Source organism: Echinops telfairi, unplaced genomic scaffold (assembly GCF_000313985.2).
Source record: "Echinops telfairi isolate 266 unplaced genomic scaffold, ASM31398v2 ScPeMD7_7409;HRSCAF=8447, whole genome shotgun sequence".
Taxonomy (NCBI): Eukaryota; Metazoa; Chordata; class Mammalia; order Afrosoricida; family Tenrecidae; genus Echinops; species Echinops telfairi.
The window spans coordinates 2,480,958-2,500,049 of NW_022111309.1; the positions used below are offsets into that span (position 1 = coordinate 2,480,958).

The 19,092-nt window shown below is 44.0% G+C and overlaps 1 pseudogene; it reads left to right on the forward strand.

Moving 5' to 3' along the window:
• Positions 1–2,812: 2,812 nt before the first annotated feature.
• Positions 2,813–3,829, forward strand: LOC101654632 (annotated as a pseudogene).
• Positions 3,830–19,092: the final 15,263 nt, after the last annotated feature.

Genomic DNA, 19,092 nt, shown 5'->3' on the forward strand with positions numbered 1-19,092 from the left:
CCCCCGGAACTGTCAGTCCCGTTGTTTTCTCCTCCAGATTGTTCATCCAGCCTGTCCTATCCAGACAGGCCTGTAAAATGATTTTTAAAAAGGAGAAGCAGAAGAAGTTTTGACTGACTGGTCAAAACACAGGAACCAGTTTGTTGCTTTTTTGCTTCTTCAGAAATGCAGATAAAGGCATTTTAAAAAAACACAAGAATTTTTTATTTTGTTAGGTGAAGGTTTACAGAGCAGATCATAGTTGTACATCCAACAAGTCATACACATTCTGATTCAACTCATCCATTGCGGTCCGTATAAAGGCACCACCATTTATCCCGTTTCCTTCCTCGGTTTCCTGCTTCCATTCCTCTTTCTTTCCTAACCCTCTGAACTCTGTCCTTGGGGAAATGCTGCCCTTTTGATCTTTAAATAGTTAATTATTCTAGCACAAGGGTGAGTTAATTTTTATTGGAAACCAAGTTTCTAACCACTACCTGCCAATTCTGTCAGCAGAAAGATCAAGTTGGTCTTCTTGCCTCATCCTATTTGGCTAAAGTAAACTCTGACGGATGTCCCTGGCTGTCTCCGTCAGGGTGCGTTGGCAGTCAGTGCTGTGGAGACTCCCCCGTGGCCCGGGCACCCATAGACTGAACTCTGCCAAGGACGTGGGAGCTTTCTTGATTCTGGACCGCTGGCAGTAAAAGTCACTTCTGCACTTTTACGTGACACCTTAGAACTTCACTTCTAAAGCAACTGGTTTATGAAAGACTGTGGCTTATCGTGGGAATCTTAACTCCACTTGGAGCCATGACATAAGTTCATTTGAGTTTATTCTGACCGTTGATATTTGTGGTAATTGGATGATTTTATGTCAACTAGACAACTCATGGCTAGGGGTGGGGTCAGCCCTGTCAATCAAGCTGTTGTGTGATGAAATCTCTCTGGGGGTGTGGCCTTTTGTATAAGCGTGAGGGACTCTGGAAACTGCTCTCTCTCTTCTCTTCCACCTTCCTGCTTGCTGGACCTCGGTCTGCCTTGAGGGGTGGCCCACCCAACCCTGAGAGTTGTTGGCACCCTGACATAGTTTCACTCACTTTGGATCCACATGACTCTGAGTCATCAGCCTGGGATCTTTCTGCTTTCCAGTTTCCCTCTGTGTGTGTGGCTGCCTAACTCTAAAGAGGGACTGACAGACTAGCATCAGACTATGGGCTTGAGATGTACTGGGATGGGTGCCTTATTTCTTGACATGATGTTCCTTCTTATACATGGGTGAGCATCACTGGATTTGTTTCTCTAGACAACTAAGACCAGCATCACATTACCAATGTGGCAGCTTTGCCCCCAGGTAGAGAGTTACCACTCCAATGAGCAAAGAGCCCAGGTAGTACTCTGGGGTATGCGTTGGATTGCTAACAACAAAGTGAGGGGTTCGCTTCTGTAGAAGAAAGGTGAGGCTGTCTGCTTCGATGAAGGTGAAGAGCAGCCGCCTGTCCCGTGAGGTCCCAGTGACTTGACACAATACCAGTGAGCTTGGGCTCAGCTCAGCAAGGGCAGGCTTGCTCTTAGGGAACGTGTCTGTGTGTGTAATTAGTGATTGAGAGATGCCCGGTCACCTGGGAGTGCCAGTGACCACGGCCATGAATCATACCCAATGTCTTAGGTGGAATTCTCTAAAGAAGGAAAACCAGTGCAAGTTAAATATGCCCACGTACAGAGAAGTTTATATCGAGGATATGGGCACGTTTCAAATCCATGGGGCTGATGTCAGATCAGAGGCTTCTCCTGACTCATGTAGCTGTAAGGGCTGACGAACCAAGCAGCGCATAGGGTTGCTGTGAGTCAGAATTAACCTGATGACAGGGAAGTTTCTTTTTTTCTTTCTTCTTCTTCTTTTTAAAAGCATTTGGTAACTAAGGCAGTGGACTTCGTTTGATCCACAGCCCTACCCACCCTTCTTATAGTAAGACTCTGACATTCCCTTAGTCTGGTGAGGACTTCGTTTGATCCACAGCCCTACCCACCCTTCTTATAGTAAGACTCTGACATTCCCTTAGTCTGGTGAGTACCCAGTTGTGCCTCCTGGAAGTCTTCATTTCAATTCTCTTAATTACTAATAAAATTAGTCTTAAATAGATCAGGGTATTTAAAAACTTCTAAAACAAACAATGACAACAACAACAACAACAAAAAACCACCCAGAACCAATGGCTTCCCCAGAAATGCTACGAAGTAGTCAGAGAAGCCATGATGCCAATTCTGCACCGACTGCTACAGAACCGAGACAAGGACAGCAACTTTCCAAACACACAGCATCGCACGATGCCCAGAGCAGGCACGGCCGCCACAGACCAATGCCCTGATGAGTGCATGCATGCAGGTGCAGCAGTGCTCCACAAATTCCTGGTCGGTAAATCCAGCTATATAAGTTATATATATATACACACACACAGAGAGTTTATATATATGCCATGATCCCGTATGATTCATACACACACACACAGAGTTTATATATATGCCATGAACCAGTGAGATTCATACTCACACACACAGTTTTTATATATGCCATGATCCAGTGAGATTCACACACACACACACACACACACACACAGTTTATATATATGCCATGATCCAGTGAGATTCACACACACATACACACACACACACACACACAGAGTTTATATATATGCCATGATCCAGTGAGATTCATACCAGGTATACAAGGAGGGTTCAACATTAGAAAATCAATGAATGTAATCAATTATGTAAACAAAACAAAGAGTAAGAACCACTTGATCATATCAATAAATGCAAAAAAGCATTTGACAATATGCGACACCCATCCCTGATAAAAACACGCAGAAAAGTAGTTACAGAAAGAAAAATTCCCCAGTGCAGTCCTGCGGCCGGCCGGGGGCGGCAGTCGCGAGCCCAGCGCTGCGCTGCAGCCCCTTTCCCGCCATGGCTCCTCTTCGCTCCCCTGAGCGACTGGGCTCCCGGGGCTCTGCTCGCTGCCCGCTGTCCGCTGCCCGCCACAGGACCGAGCCCCGGCCTCGGCTGTGCGAGCAGACCTCTTCGGAGGCCAGGACGCCTCCCCCTCCGCCCCCGCCGCGGAAAGATAAATTTGAAGAGGGGGGAAGTGGGAACCGTGGAGAGAAGGATCCACCTGGAGCCGAGGAACCAACCCGGCACCTGTTCAAGAACTCGCCCTGGACAACTGCCAATCAATGGTGGGAAGCCCGAGGGTGTAACAGCGGACTTTGTGAACGCAGAGTGCCTCGGCTTAACTGTAGGCTTGATTTCCCCAAACTACTGAAATTGAACAAGCTTGCACTCAGTGGCCATAGAATATTCGGTGGTCTGCACATGCTACCGGTGAAACATCCAAACCGCCCACATCTCAACTTAAGTGCGACTAAGCTGAAAGACATCAGCACCTTGGAACCTTGGGAAAAATTGGAATGTCTGAAAAGTCGATCTGTTTCACTGTGATGTCACCGACTTGAAGCGTTCCCGAGAGAGTCTCTAAGCTCCTTCCCCAGCTGACCTACCTGGATGGCTCTGACCTTGAGGCCCAGGAAGCCCCTGATCAGATGCTGAGGTGGACCGCGTAGATGAGGAGGAGAATGAGGAGGCGGAAGGAGAAGATGAGGATGGCGAGGAGTATTTTGATGAAGAAGGGGGCAAAGATGAAGACCGAGATATAGAAGGGGAAGACGATGAAGATGAATGTGGAGAAGAGTTTGGCCAAGATGGAGAAGAGGAGGAGGAAGATGGAGAGGAGGAGGAAAGCGGTAAAGGTGAAAAACGGAAGAGAGAAACAGATGATGAAGGAGAAGATGCGTAAGGCCCCCAATAACGTGCAGAAAAAGAACTGCTCATAAGGATTTGGTAGCTGTTTAAGTTTTTTAAAAAGTAACTGTGATTCAGAACCCCAGTCACCTGCCCACCAAAGAGCCAAAGAATAGTTCCTGCGATATTCCACCTTCCTCTGTGGAGGCCCTCTTGGAAATCCCCCACCAAGCCTGGGGACTTCGCCCCACCACAATTGCACACGTTCTCGGTGTCCGTGTGAGCCTCCGCTGTAGCCCGAGTGGCTGTGCCCAGGGAGTCTGAACCATTCGTGGCTGCCAGTTACACTGGGATTGTAACCACAGTTTTACTTTCCGTACAACAAAGACGCTTTGTAAATAAAATCTTAACATTTTGGGTTTGTTAAAAAAAAAAGAAAGAAAAATTCTCAATAAAATAAAGAACCTGTTTGAAAGACTATGGCCAATACCTCGCTCAACAGAGACAAACTGAACGCATTACCACCGTGAGTGGGAACCAGACACTACTCTTATTCGACATTGTGTAGAAAGTCTTAATCTGAAACACTGATGTTGTTGTTGGGTGCCACCAAGGTGGTTCCGACTCATACAACAGCACAGAACACCACCTGGTCCTGCTCCAGCCTCGCAAATGTGCTTATGTTTGAGCACATCGGTGTTGCCACTGTGTCAACCCATCTTGTCCAGAATCTTCCTCTTTTCCGCTGCCTCTCTACTCCACCAAACATGGTGTTCTTTTGTAGGGACCTGTCTCTCTTGAGAACATGCTCAGATACGTGAGAAGAAACCTTACCATCCTTGCTTCTAAGGAACATTCTAACACAGATGTGTTTGTTCTTTTTCGACAGTTCATTGTATTCTCCATATTCTGCACCAACCCCCATGGTTCCAACACATTGATTCTTCTTCAGTCTGTCTTATTCAGTGTCTAACTTTCATGTGCATATGAGGTGATTGAAACATCATGACTTCTTGAGTCAGGCACATTTACTCCTCAAGGAAACATCCTTGACAACTTCAATATTTGTATTTTTTTTCAAAACTTTTTATTAGGGGCTCATACAACTCTTATCACAATCCATACACACATCAATTGTGTAAAGCGCATTTGTACATCATTCTCAAAACATCTTCTCTCCACTTAACCCCCCGGCATTAGGTCCTCATTTTTCCCCTCCCTTCCCAGGGGCTCCCCTCTCCCTCATAAGCCCTTGATAGTTTATAAATTGTTATTTTGTCATATCTTGCCCTGTCCGGCGTCTCCCTTCACCCACTTTTCTGTTGTCCGTCCCCCAGGGAGGAGGTCACATATAGTTCCTTGTAATCGGTTCCCTCTTTCCTACCCACTCTCCCTCTACACTCCCAGTATCATCACTCACACCACTAGTCCTATAGGGCTCATCTGCCCTGGATTACCTGTATTTTCTGTTCCTATCTGTACCAGTGTACATCCTCTGGTCTAGCCAGACTTGCAAGGTCGAATTCGAGTCATGGTAGTGGCAGCAGGGAGGAAACATTTAGGAACTAGAGGAAAGTTGTATTTTTCATCGTTGCTACATCGCACCCTGACTGGCTCATCTCCTTCCCGAGACCCCTCTGCAAGGGGATCTCCAGTGGCCTATTAATGGGCTTTGGGTCTCCACTCCGCACTCCCCCCCTCATTCACTATGGTAAGATTTTTTTGTTCTGATGATGCCTGATACCTGATCCCTTCGACACCTCGTAATCGCATAGGCTGGTGTACTTCTTCCATGTGGGCTGACAACTTCAATATTTGTCTCCACTTATGATGTTACCTATTGGCCCAGGTGTGAGGATTTTGGTTTTCTTTACACTAAGTTGTAATCCATACGGACTGCTGTATCTTGTCATCTGCATTACCACAGGTGGTTAAAAGCCTTTCCTCCAGTCCCGATGCCACGTTCTTCTGTACATAATCCAGCTCCTCTGATGATGTGCTCAGCACACAGATTGCTTACGTGTGATGAGAGGATACAACCCTGACGCACAGCTTTCTGGCAGTATTCCCGTGTTCTGTTGACACGACTGCCTCTTTATCTACGTCAGTCCTGGTAGAGACTACAGAAACAAATCCACAGAGACGCATATGTGTACAAGAAAGAGCTTTATATACAAGAGCAGTTGAACATTGAGAAAACATCCGAGCCCAGTCCAGATCAAGTCCATAAGTCCGATATGAGTCCATATGTCCGATATCAATCTAAAAAGTCCTCTTCAGACTCCTAAAACTCATTCAGTGATGCTGAATGCAGGAAGATCACAGGCCAGAGGGTGGAAGGTTTTGTGGATCCAGTGGTGGTGTAAGCATCTCAGCTTTAGCAGGGGTCTCCACATGACTGCTCCAGCTCCAGAGCTCTGGCTCCATCAGCCTCTCTCCATGTGTCTTCTCCACAGGGATGTCTTGCAGGGAGTGAGGAGAAAAGGGCGGTGGAGGGGAGAGTTTCCCGTCTCCAAAGAGGAATACAGGAGTTCCCAGAATCCTCAGGAGAAGGCCATGCCCACACAGAGGCCCCATGTGTGGCTATGTGTGGTCTCATGCCTATGACCTGACGGGCAGGGTAGACTCCACCCCTTCACTCTTAATCCTCTCTAATTGACAAATGATTCTATAACTACCACATACAGGTTCCACATGAACACAATGAGGTGCTCTAGAATTCTTTCTTCTCAAGGCTACCCATAGTTTGTTATGATCCACACAGTTCAGTGCCTTTGCATAGTCAATAAAACACAAGTAAACATCCCTTTGGAATTCTCTGCTCTGAGTTAAGATCCATCTACATCAGCAATAATATCCCTTGTTCCAGGTCCTCTTCTGAATGCCGCCTGAACCTCTGGCACCTTCTTGTCAATGTACTGCTGCAAGTGTTGTTGGGTGCTTTTCAAGAAAAGTGTACTTGCATTTGAGATTAGAAATATTGTTTTATAATTTGAGCATTCTGTTGGGTCACCTTTCTTTGGATTGAGTACAAATATGGAGCTCTTCCAATTAGTTGGTCAAGCATTGTCTTCCAAACTTCTTGGAATAGATGAGTAAGTGTTTCCAGTGTTTTGTCACCTTGTTGAAATATTTCACTTGATAATCCACCAATTCCTGGTACCTTGGTTTTGGGTAAAACTTTCAGTGCAACTTGAACTCCTTCCTTCAGTACCAATGGTTCTTGCTTGTATGCTATTTTTTGAAACAACTGAATGTTGATTAGTTCTTTTTGGTATAGTGACTCTGTGTGTTCTTTCCCTTTTATTTATTTATTTTTTAAACCATTGTATTGGGGGCTTTTACAACTCTTATTACAATCCATACATATGTCCATTGTGTCAAGCACATTTGTACCTTTGTTGCCATCATCATTCTCAAAACGTTTGCTTTCTACTTGAGCCCTTGGCATCAGCTCCTCATTTTCCCCCCTCTATCCATTTTCTTTTGATGCTTCCTGCATCGTTCACCAGTGTACCCATGCAAAAACCATTCGACAACAAAAAGAAATCAAAAGGATTCACATTACAAAAAACAAAAAAAGCAAATCTGTCATTATTCGCAGGTGATATGATTTTATATGCAGAAAACCCAAAGACTCAAAAAATTATAAATATAGAAAGATTAGGCTATGTGACAGGGTACAACATTGACACACAAATATCAATCGTATTCCTATGCACTAATGGCGAAAGGTCTGAACAAGAGGTCAAGAAAATAATATTATTTACAATAGCCACACAAAAGATGTGACACGTAGGAATAAACCAAAGCAGAGAAACAAAAGACTTGTCCAAAGGAACCCGCACAACACTATTTCAAGGAGCCAAAAGAGACATATAAATGGAAAATTATCCCATGGTCATGTGTAGGAATACTTAACATTGTGAAAATGCTAACACTACCCAAAGCAAACTATAAATATAATGCAATTCTCATCCAGATCACAGCTGCTTTATTTAAAGAAATGAAGAAAGCTAATTGTTCTTTCCCCCTTGGCAATCTTCAACATCTGTTCCCTTGGTACGAAAGCCTTCCTCTTTTCCCCCTGTGTTAGTCTTGGTAGACCAGAGAAACAAATTCATGGAGACTCATATGTGAATAAGAAAGGTTTATATACAAGAACAGTTGAGTATTGAGAAAACATCCCAGCCCAGTGCAGATCAAGTCCATAAGTTTGATATTAGCTCATCGGTCCAACACCAAGCTTTAAAGTCCTCTTCAGACTCACAAAATACATGCAATGACACTGAATGTAGGAAGATCACAGGCCAGTGGGTGGGCAGCCTTGTGGATCCAGTGGTGCTGGAAGCATCTCAGTGCAGGCAGGGCTCTCCACGTGGCTTCTCCAGCTCCAGAGGTCATGGGCTATATTAGCATAGCACCATGTGTCCTGTCAGTACAGTGTCTCTCAAGGAGTGAGCAGAGAGAGAAAATCTCCCGCCTCCAAGGAGGAAAATACAGCAGTTTCCAGAATCCTCTAGAGAAGGCCAGGCCCACCCAGAGGCATCATTGACAATGACCCGATTGACAGACTAAACTCCACCCCTTCACTCTTAATCCTCTCAAGCCCCAAACTGACACCAGTTTATCTAACTACCACCACCACCCCTGTTTATAACTGTGGTCTCATATAATAGTTGTACTTTTGCGATTGGCTCCCAGAGGGATTCTTGTTAGAGATTTTGTGTGTGTGTGGTGTGTGTGTGTGTGCCCATTTCTCTGTTTTCTTCTTGATTTGTGATAATTTTTATGTTTTGGATGCTAATTCTTTAGTTATAGATATTGCAAATATCTATATCTATATCAGGTTGGTCACATCACTCTTTGTAAGGAGCCCTGGTAGTGTACTGGGTACCTCTTGAACTGCTAAATACAAGGTCAGCAACCCAAAACCACCAGCTGCTTCCAGGTAGAAAGAGGAGGCTTTCAACTCCTCTTTTGTGCATAGGTTGCCATCATCATTTTCAAAACATTTTCTTTCTACTTGAGCCCCTGGTATCAGCTCATTTCCCCCCAACCCTCTCTCCCTCATTGAGGTAGTTAGTTTATTGTGCCAACCTGGCCGATAAACACATGTGGGATTAATTGAAGGGCGGAGAGATAAATGGCCCGGCGAACCTTGCCTTTCTTGTCTCTCGCGCTTTGATCATCGGAGCAGTGTGCGGCTGCCTTTCTTGTTCTGTGCCTCCATTTGCAAGCTACACTACCTGTGGGACACCTCACCCATGGATTGTGTCGCTGTAATTTGACATTCCTTCAAGACCTGCTTCGCCACATCATTGGAATTTACATCTCTTGAGCTGGGGACTGTCGGACCCTGTCATCTGGCTGACTGTTGGTGACCTGCCTTGCTGTTTGCTGCCTGTGCCCGGAAAGTCTGAATTGCTCTACAGAGGACAACCTGGCGGTCCTCAAGATTTGGACTGCCAATGTCTCACAACTCTCATTGGAGTGAGTTGCACTGAGCCATTTGTACTGATTTATAATTTAATTAATTGTTTATTTCTTATGTTATACATCTATCTAGAGAACCCTGTCTAACACACTCATGAACCCTTGATAATTTATATATATATATTTTCATGTCTTACACTGACCACTGTCCCTTCACCCACTTTTCTGTCGTCCATCCCCCTGGGCATTATATGTAGATCATTGTGATTGGTTCCCCTTGGGAAAGATTTTAATGCCAATATATTCACACCAAAAAACTCTTAATAAACTAGGAATAGAACTTATCTTAAAGATACTCTGTGTATAAGGAGTCTTCAAAATTCTCAGAAAAATCCCAGTATCTTTCAGTTTCATTTCCCACAACATTTATGAAGCCTCCTCATAATCTTCTACAGTTTTTAAGTAATATCTTATCTAAAAATATTTAATCCATATGGGAATATTTTTATAGAATGTGAAATAGAGCTTTATTTTAATTTCCCCCTGCAAATGAACAGGTAGTTGTCTCTGCATCCTGTAACTGCAGTCGGATCTTGTTCCAGCGGCCCTGCGGGAGTCTCGGCTGCAATCAATAGGGGCTTGCCTTTGCACAGCAGCCAGTTCCCACTGTCTGTTCGTGCTGATACCAGGCTATTCTAGTTGCTCTGTCTCTGCATTCAATCTCAATAGCGGAGAAGGTGAGTCTCAGATACTCCTTTTTCCCTCGCCTTTGGCAGTATATGGCTGTTCTTGTTTCTTTTGTTTTTCATCTAAGTTCTTAGAATAATTTTGTCAAGTGTAATACATAATTCTGTAGGGGGTTTGCTTAGAATTATACGACATGTCGGTACAAGTCTATTGACAACTTTACTAAGTGCTTCTAATCATGAAACAATAGGTTTTTACTTAGTTTTTCTGTAATACTTTTCAATCAATAACTTGTTAGATATATTTTTAATTAAGTAATAGACTTTTATTGTTATTATGTTTATTTAAAATTTGTTTTTAATTGTGTTTTTAATGGCTTGTGGCTGGAATATAGACGTGCCAATGATGTATTACTCTTATTTCTAGCAGCTGTGCTAGAATTCCATTCAGTTGTAGATTCTTTTGGGTGGATCAGTGGTTCTCAACCTTCCTCATGCTGTGACCCTTTCATACAGTTCCTCATGTGGTGGTGACCCCTTCCCCAGCCATAACATTATTGTCATTGCTACTTCATCACTGTAATTTTGGTACTGTTATGAATCGGGCGACCCCTGTGAAAGGGTCGTTTGACTCCCAAAGGGGTCGCGACCCACGGGTTGAGAACTGCTGGGGTAGGTCATCATCTTTGAATACCTGTAGTTCTTTTGCTTGCTTACTAGTCATCATGTTTGCATTTCTTTGCTCTCTCTTTCTGTCTGAACCTGAAGTGTTCAGGTGAAGTAGGCCTACTTATCCTACTCTGGACTTTAGAAGGAGAACTTTTTATGTACAATCATTCAGTTAAATGTCTGCCCTACATTTCTTGGTAGATTTTTTGAAGGGTTCTATTCCTACTCTGCTAAGACGTGTTAGTGTGAATATATGTGGGAATTTCAAAAAGTTGGAAACCTGGAATGAAAAGATAGTATCATTTTTCCACACATTTTTTGCAGGCTCTGTAAATGTTAAGCATTATTTTTTCCCCAAAACCATTTTATTAGGAGCTAATCCAGACTTCATACCATTCCATACTTTAATCCTAAGACGCAATGTTGTGTAATTCCTACCACAATCAGTTTAAAAACATTTTCTCCCTTCTTGAACTCCTTGATATTAGCTCCTCCTTACACCCCACCCCCACCTCCCCTGCCATACCCCCCAGCAACCCCAATTCTAGCTGTCGCTGTAGATTCACATCCTGGATTTCATATCCTGAAAACATAGAAAAGCACGCAGCAGAGAGTCGAGAAGATTACCAACAAAGGCAAAATATAACAGAGATCAATCCCAATATGAAGAAAACACAGAAAATAGTAAAAACCAGATTAAGCTCAAAGTGTATCAGATCAGGTGACAAGGGGAGATCAAGTGACAAGGTTTTAACCGTTCAAGATACTCTTTTTGTACATATTCAATTTGTGTGTTTTTTCATCTTTAAGCTAGTAATGTGGTGGAATTTTGTAATTTTTCAAATGCTAAATGAGCTCTGAATTCCTGGTAATTTCGATTTGGGGTCTTCCAACACGTCATTTAACTGTATGCTGCAGCATTATTCCGGGTACCACAGAGAAAAAACACACGCCTGGTAGACAGATACAATGCCCGATTCCTCAAATTACCCTTACAAGACCCCACCTATCTTACCATAGTGAATGATGGGGGGAGTGCGGAGTGGAGATCTAAAGCCCATTAGGAGGCCACTGGAGATCCCCTTGCAGCGGGGTTTCGGGGAGGAGATGAGCCAGTCAGGGTGCGATGTAACAATGATGAGAAATACAACTTTCCTCTAGTTCCTAAATGTTTCCTCCCCGCTCCCACTACCATGACTCAAATTCGACCTTGCAAGTCTGGCTAGACCAGAGGATGTACACTGGTACAGATAGGAAATGAAAATACAGGGAATCCAGGGTGGATGATCCCTACAGAACCAGTGGTGTGAGTGGCGAAACAGGGAGGGTAGAGGGAGAGTGGGTAGGAAAGAGGGAACCGATTACAAGGAACTATATGTGACCTCCTCCCTGGGGGACGGACAACAGAAAAATGGGTGAAGGGAGACGTCGGACAGGGCAAGATATGACAAAATACCAATTTATAAATTATCAAGGGCTCATGAGGGAAGGGGAAGCGGGGAGGGAGGGGAAAAATGAGGACCTCACCTAAAGTGATTAAGCCATGGGCTTTTAAAAGCATATATCAAAAAAAAAAGCATATATCCTTTTGCGTATATTCAAGGGGAAATATAAGCAATACATTGTTAAAGCATTAACAAACCTTATGCTGCACGTTCGGGGGGTTACTCTTAAGCAATACAGCGCTGTTGGTGTTCCGTGTGCCGAGGTTGGTGGTTCCCCACTTTGTTGTCCGTGGTCTCAACAGCTTTTCAGAGAGTCTGTCTTCTCTGGCTTTTCCTCTCAGCTGCATATTGATGCTGGCACTTTCCAGATCGCCCAGAAGCTACGAGCAGAAGGCATTCCGACAGCATCGGAGATTCCTACTCCTTCCTCAGGTGGTCCTTAGCTGTTTTGCTGACTAGAATTTTAAGGGCTGCATTCATGTTTGTGTAAGCAGCAGCCCGTCTGACTAGATTGTGAACTGCATCCTGACTTCAAAGACAGTAAATCAGAAGGAAGGATGGCGAAGATTTTACATATGTTGAGCATGTTTCCAATCTACGAGGGGTGCCCCAAACAAACCGGAATAAGCTCCGCTGGGGAGAACTTTCATAGTGTGTTTTCCCCCCCACTAGGTGATCGCTGAACAATTCGCTCTGAGTTAGTGCACCCAGTAGCGTCACCTGGGAAGGTTCTCTCTAGTCTCAGGGAATTTTTTTGTGAAACCAGTTTTGCTTGCACTTTGTTCTTGGTGATGGTCGATTTACGAGAACAGCGTGAGGCTGTCAAATTTTGTTCTCTGCTCTGGAAAAATGCTGCTGAAACTGTTGTGATGTTAAACACAGCTCACAAGCACAGTGCTATGGGAAAAACTGAAGTATACAAGTGGTTTTCTCGTTTCAAAAAGGGTGAAATGTCGATTGATGTCAAACCTCCTTCTGCAAGTCCATCAACTTCCTGAACAGACGGAAATGTCGATAAAAGTCATGCACTTGTGATTGAAGACCAGCGACGGACCATTGGAGATGGAGACAGGATCTGGAATATCTTGGAGCCTGGTTCAGTGCATTTTAACGGAAGACTCGGCATGAAAAGGGTTGCCAAAGTTTGTGCCTCAGGCTCTGACTGACCAGCAGGAAGCGCATCCAGTAGAAACATGCTGTGCTTTCAAAGAACAGCTCCAATCCAACTCAGGCTATTGTTTCTCAAGGCCATTACTGTGACGAGACGTGGTGCTGTTATTACAACCTCAAAAGCCAACGTCAGTGAAGCCAGTGGGAGATACCGTCCTCATCTTGGCCCCCCTCAAAAAAACCTCATCAAGTGAAATAAAAGATCCACAGCGTCTCCTTTTTTTTTGATGTGAGGGGGATGGTGTATTTGGAGTTCGTTACTCCATGTCAGACTGTTAATCAAGCTTCCTATTTAGAGTTTCTGAAAAAATTGCTTAACAGTGTATAACAAAAAGGCCTGATGTGAGGCAGATGTTCACGCAGCCATCTCAGTGCACCAGTTTTTGACAAAATATAGCATGTCTCTTTCGGTAAAAAACATCATGCCTCTCTTGTCCCATGTACCTTACTCACCTGACCTCGCTCTGTGTAACCTCTTTTTGTTTCCATGAGTGAAGAGGGACATGAAAGGACAGTGATTTGACTACGAGAAGAGGTGGGAAAATAAGGAGTGAGGTACTGTCGTCCATCTAACAAATGTTTCTAAGAATGGCACCGCAGGTTTCACAAATGCGTTTAGTGTGATGGAGAGCACTTTGAAGGCGATAACGTTGTTTTGTAATAAAATTTAAATACATAGCTTTGGGGAAAAATCCTGGGTTTTTTGTGGGTGGTGGTGGTAGTGGTACTTTCTTGGGTGTTGGAAAAGGATATCAGGTGTGATAAGGTAGAGGGTCAGTGAAAAAGAGGAAGACCCCCGATGAGATGGATTGGCACATTGACTCCCACAGTGGGCTCAGTCGTGGTAACAGTGGTGAGGGGGCACAGGGGTAGGCATGCTTTGTGCTGCTGGACCTAGGAGTGCTGTCAGTCCAAATGACCTACTGGTGCCCAGCGATGGATGGTGAAAAAGTGAGCATTTGGGGGGTAGTTTGAATATGGCACCCATTTAAAGTACATTTCTTTAAAAGTTTTTCATCTATATTTAGGAGCTGTACTGGAGTATTTTTTTTTTAATCTTGGTTAAGTCTTGGTGTCAAAACTCATTAAATGAGTTGGCCAGTGTGCCCCCTTGCTTTCTTCTTTCTAGTAATTTTGAGTGATTAGATTCCACTGAACTTACCTGGAAGAATGAAGTAGTTTCCTTGTAGAATATGTGACCTGAATTTACCTATGAGCAATCATCGTCTCTGCCATAGTTGGCCCCTGACCTTCTTTTGACTGATGATATTGAAGTTCTCCAACATCTAATCTCACAAATAATAGTCCGTTTTATTCCTGTGTATGCTATCTAGCAAGGCATATATATACATCCCTCCACTCAAATTCAAACTCTACATTGAATTGTATAGTCATGGTTTAGTTTGGAGGAAATGAGTGTGTGCAATGGATACATTGTTGGTCTTGCGAAGTTCTGCCAAGCAACCTCCAGTGTTGATTAGATCACCAATGCCATGCTGTCTACCGGCCAAGCCTCCCTCTTTGTTCTCACCTTCTGATTTCTGTCCCCAGTGATTATCAAATCACGTGGACGAGATATTTGATCACGTTTGACCACAGACACTGAGGGAATTGTCTAACGTCCTCAGTACTGACTTTGGTGCTTGGTGGGCACACGGGAACTGGCGTTCTGTTTGTTGCTGTTAGGTGTCATTGAGCCGTCTCACTCGCTCGGATTTTTGCTTTCTTTACATGGAAGCAATATAGGTGCTATCCTGTCACAGGCAGCTTTGTAAATGATGGCTCTATTAACTGCTTTCCTTGTAGGAGCATGGATATTATCCTATTAACACAGCATTTAGGATCGATTTTTAAAATGCTCATTTTAATGATGAGTGTGATGATTTCTTTTCAATTTGTCATTCCTGGCATGGTAAGCCAAGTGACCAATACAAGTTCATTTTGGCTCGCTAATGCGTAGGATGTGGTATCGATCACTCTAGGTGCCATTTTGTTTTTAATGACTTCCAATTTCCTGCATCCCATCTTCTGATTAATGGTGGGTGGTTCCAGTTGTTTCTTCTCATTTTGAGTCATGCCACGTGAGCTGCGTGCCATCATTGTGGCTTCTCTACTTTGAGGAGGCAGCTGGTCCTCGGCCATGTTTAGTGCCTCTCGGCCAGAAGCGCGAGGGGCTCATCTTCTGCCTTGTATCAGCGTTCCAATACTATTTTTAAAACATAGTTTTATTGGCACATAGTTTGCTCCCATAGTTCAGTCGCAATAAAAGAGTTGTACGATCATCACTGGGATCAGTTCTAGAACATTTTCTTTCTGCTTGGACTCATTGTCAGCTCCCCATTGTTTCATTGTTCTTCATCAGCTGGCTAATTTCTCAAAAGTGGTCTGCCTGTACCTTTTCCCCAGTCTTACCTGGAAGCTCTGCTGAAACCTGTTCACTGTGGGTGGTGCTACTGGTATTTGAAAGACTCGTGTCATAGCTTTTCAGCATTCCAGCAAAAAGGAAGCCACAGCAGTACAATAAACTGACCGACAAGTGATAGTATTTTCCCTTCTCCAAGTTCCAAACCCCAATTCGTTGACACAGAGTCTGTGTCCGCCGCCCAGAATACAGCGATCTCCTTGGTGTTCCGAGTTCCCAGTCTCATCTTTCTCCCTCAGAGAGACTGGTGGGGTCCAATGCTGACTTTGTGGTTGCTCCCACTATGCCCTGGGGCTCCTTACTTTTTCTTTTTCCTTAAAAATGTTATCCAATTGCATTGCTTCCACAGTTGCTAATGAGAAAACAGTTCTCGATGTAAGCATCGCTTCCTTAGAAGGGCTGTCTTTTCTTTCTGGCTGCTTGTATGATCATTTAAAAAATAATTGTTTGATAGTGTTACCAGTTGTGGATTTTATTTATTATCTCTCCTTTGAGGATAGCTATCCTTTGTTAATTCTGAGCAAATCGTCTCTCCCCATCGTGACTCTTCATTTGATGTCTTCCTCTGGCACTTTAATGAGCTTTCTGTTGGACCTTGTCACTCTTTTCCCCATGGTTTCAACCCACCTTCCATATTTCACATTCAGCGCCATTCTGTGCTTCATTCTGGGTATATTAAAATAGTTATTAAAAAAAGAAGCTCTACTTTTTTGTTGTTTTTAGAATTATATTGATCATTAAGAAAGAAAAAAATACCATGTCTCTTGAAATCTCCCTTTAAAAGAAAGTGCTTCATTTTTTGTTATTGAGATTATAGACAGGAAAGCATACAATCATCCAACATTTGATTACATTCTTAGTGTTGTGTAACGATTGTTATTCCTCTTTTTAGAGTTGTTCCTCCCTCACTAATAAAACCTTACTGCCCCTACACTTCCGATCTAGTCTTTTAGGTTGTTGTCAATTTGACCCCACATGGACAGATCTTAAAAGAGCATAATGCCAAAGGTAGACATGCTTTACTAGTTGTGTTGGACTGGGTTGACTAGAGAAACAAATCCAGAAGCATCCGTTTATGTGTCAAAGAGAACTTTATATCAAGAAGTAATTATTTATGAAGAAAACATCCCAGCCCAGGCCAGATCAAGTTCCTAGGTCTGCTACTCTGCCATAAGTCCGATAGCAGTCCATAAATGCCTCTTCAGACTCATGCAGCCACAAGCAATGATGGCGAATGCAGGACGATCCCAGGCCCGTGGGTACGGGATTGCATGGATCCAATGGCAATGGCCGCGTCACCGGGCTTGTGCAGATCTCGGTAGCTTGAAGGTGAAGGTAGAAAGACCAGGGGTGGTTCCCGGGACCCTCTTTATGAAAAGCTCATGTCCACAAGGGGTCACCATCAGGGTGTGACCTGATTGACAGGCTAGACTCCACCCGTACACTTGTACATCTTCAAGGTGATCAAATAGTATGTAACTACTTACTGTATGGCTGGATCAATACCAGGCTGGCTTCTAGCAACAAGTGACCTTGAGACTCCTCCACCCATGCGGAGCTGACCAGAGCTAGCTGAAACAACTAGCAGCAAGTGGCCTTGAAGCTCCCACACACACCTGCAGAGCTGACCAGAGCTGGCTAATGGCCCGCTTTGTTCTTGACCCGCTGCTCTGCACCCAGCACCAGCACGGCCCGTTTGGCTCAGTGCCTGCTTTGTTCTTGCCCACTACTCTGTACCCAGCACGAATACACCTGGAACCAGGAAGACACCTTACAATACTGAAACCCGGACATACCTGTCCATATAAACAGCAGCCCTGTAGCCTGCAGTGCGACACCCCCAGCCCAGACATTGTGGACTGTGGGACTTCGCCCAGGCTGGAGTGTTTTCTCCCTAATAAAGCCTGTTTGTTCAAATTCGACTGATTTGGTTTCTGGTGCCTCTCGACTAACTTACAACTACCACACCAGTTACACTAAACTATTGTTTGGTTTTAAGAAAATGTCACAGGATACTTTTAAGTCTTGAAGATTTATCTCAGTACAGTTTGGGGGGCTTACCCAGCCTCCATGTGTTCAGAAAACCGGATTTCATGAGAATTTGCAATTCTGTTATATGTTTCCCCCTTATGATCAGGAGTTTTCTACAGAATCTTTGTTCAAAATGTAACTGTTGAACTATTTACTAGCATTTCTTTTCTTTTGTCATTGGCTTTTTTCCCCTTTGGTGGTAGTTTTGCTTTCTTTTGTTGCTTTGTTTTGCTCTGTCTTGTTTTTATGCATGTTATTATCTCTGCAGGTCGATCTAGATAAGACAGGCGGGATAAACCATCTAGAGGAGAAAACAACGAGACCAGCAGTTCTGGGGGGGACATGGGAGAGGGGAAGGTGGGAGAAAGGAAGTGATGTTAACAAACCCAGGGGCAAGGGAACAACAAGTGATGCAAAATCGGTGCTGAGGAGGGTGTAGGAGACCTGGTCGGGCGTGATCAAGGCAATGTAACAGAGAGGAATTACTGAACCCCAAATGAAAGCTGAGCATGATAGTGGGACAAGAGGAAAGTAAAAGAAATAGAAGAAAGAACTAGGAAGCAAAGAGAAGTTATAGAGGTCTAAATACAGGCATGTACATATGTAAATATATTTATATATGATGATGGGGTAGTAGATCTATGTACATACATTTATAGGGTTAGCATTACGGTTAAGGTGACCAGACGTCCCGCTTTTGGTGGGGCAGTCCTGATTTTTGGCCTTTTAAAAAAGTCCCGATTTTTGGAAAGAATGCATGACAAACTAAGGAACAGTCTTATTTGGTCCATATAGACCAAATTTTTAAACAAGAACACCCCCCCCCCACACACACACACACACACCCCGGTCAATGGTGTTCTGTTTTAAATCTGGTCACCTTAAGGTAGCAGATAGACCTTGTGCCTCCACTCAAGTACTTCCTCAATGCAAGAACACTTTGTTCTATTAAACTGGCATTCCATGATGCTCACCTTCCCTACTCGACCGTTGACAACAAATGTGTGCATAAGCAAATGTGAAGAAAGCTGATGGTGCCCGGCTACCAAAAGATATGGCATCTGGGGTCTTAAAGGCTTGCAGGTAAACAAGTGGCCATCCAAGTCAGAAGCATCAAAGCCCACATGGAAGAAGCACAGCAGCCTGTGTGATCACGAGGTGTAGAAGGGACTAGGTATAAGACATCAAAGAACAAAAAAATCATATCACTGTAAATGAGGGGGAGTGCTGCGTGGGAACCCAAAGCCCATCTCTAGGCAACTGGACATCCCCTTACAGAAGGGTCATAGGGAGGAGACGAGCCAGTCAGGGTGCAGTGTAGCAACGATGAAACATACGACTTTCCTCTAGTTCCTAAATGCTTCCTGCCCCCACTATCATGATCCTACTGGTACAGATAGGAACTGGAAACCTGGGGAATCCAGGACAGATGAACCCTTCAGGACCAGTGGTGGGAGGG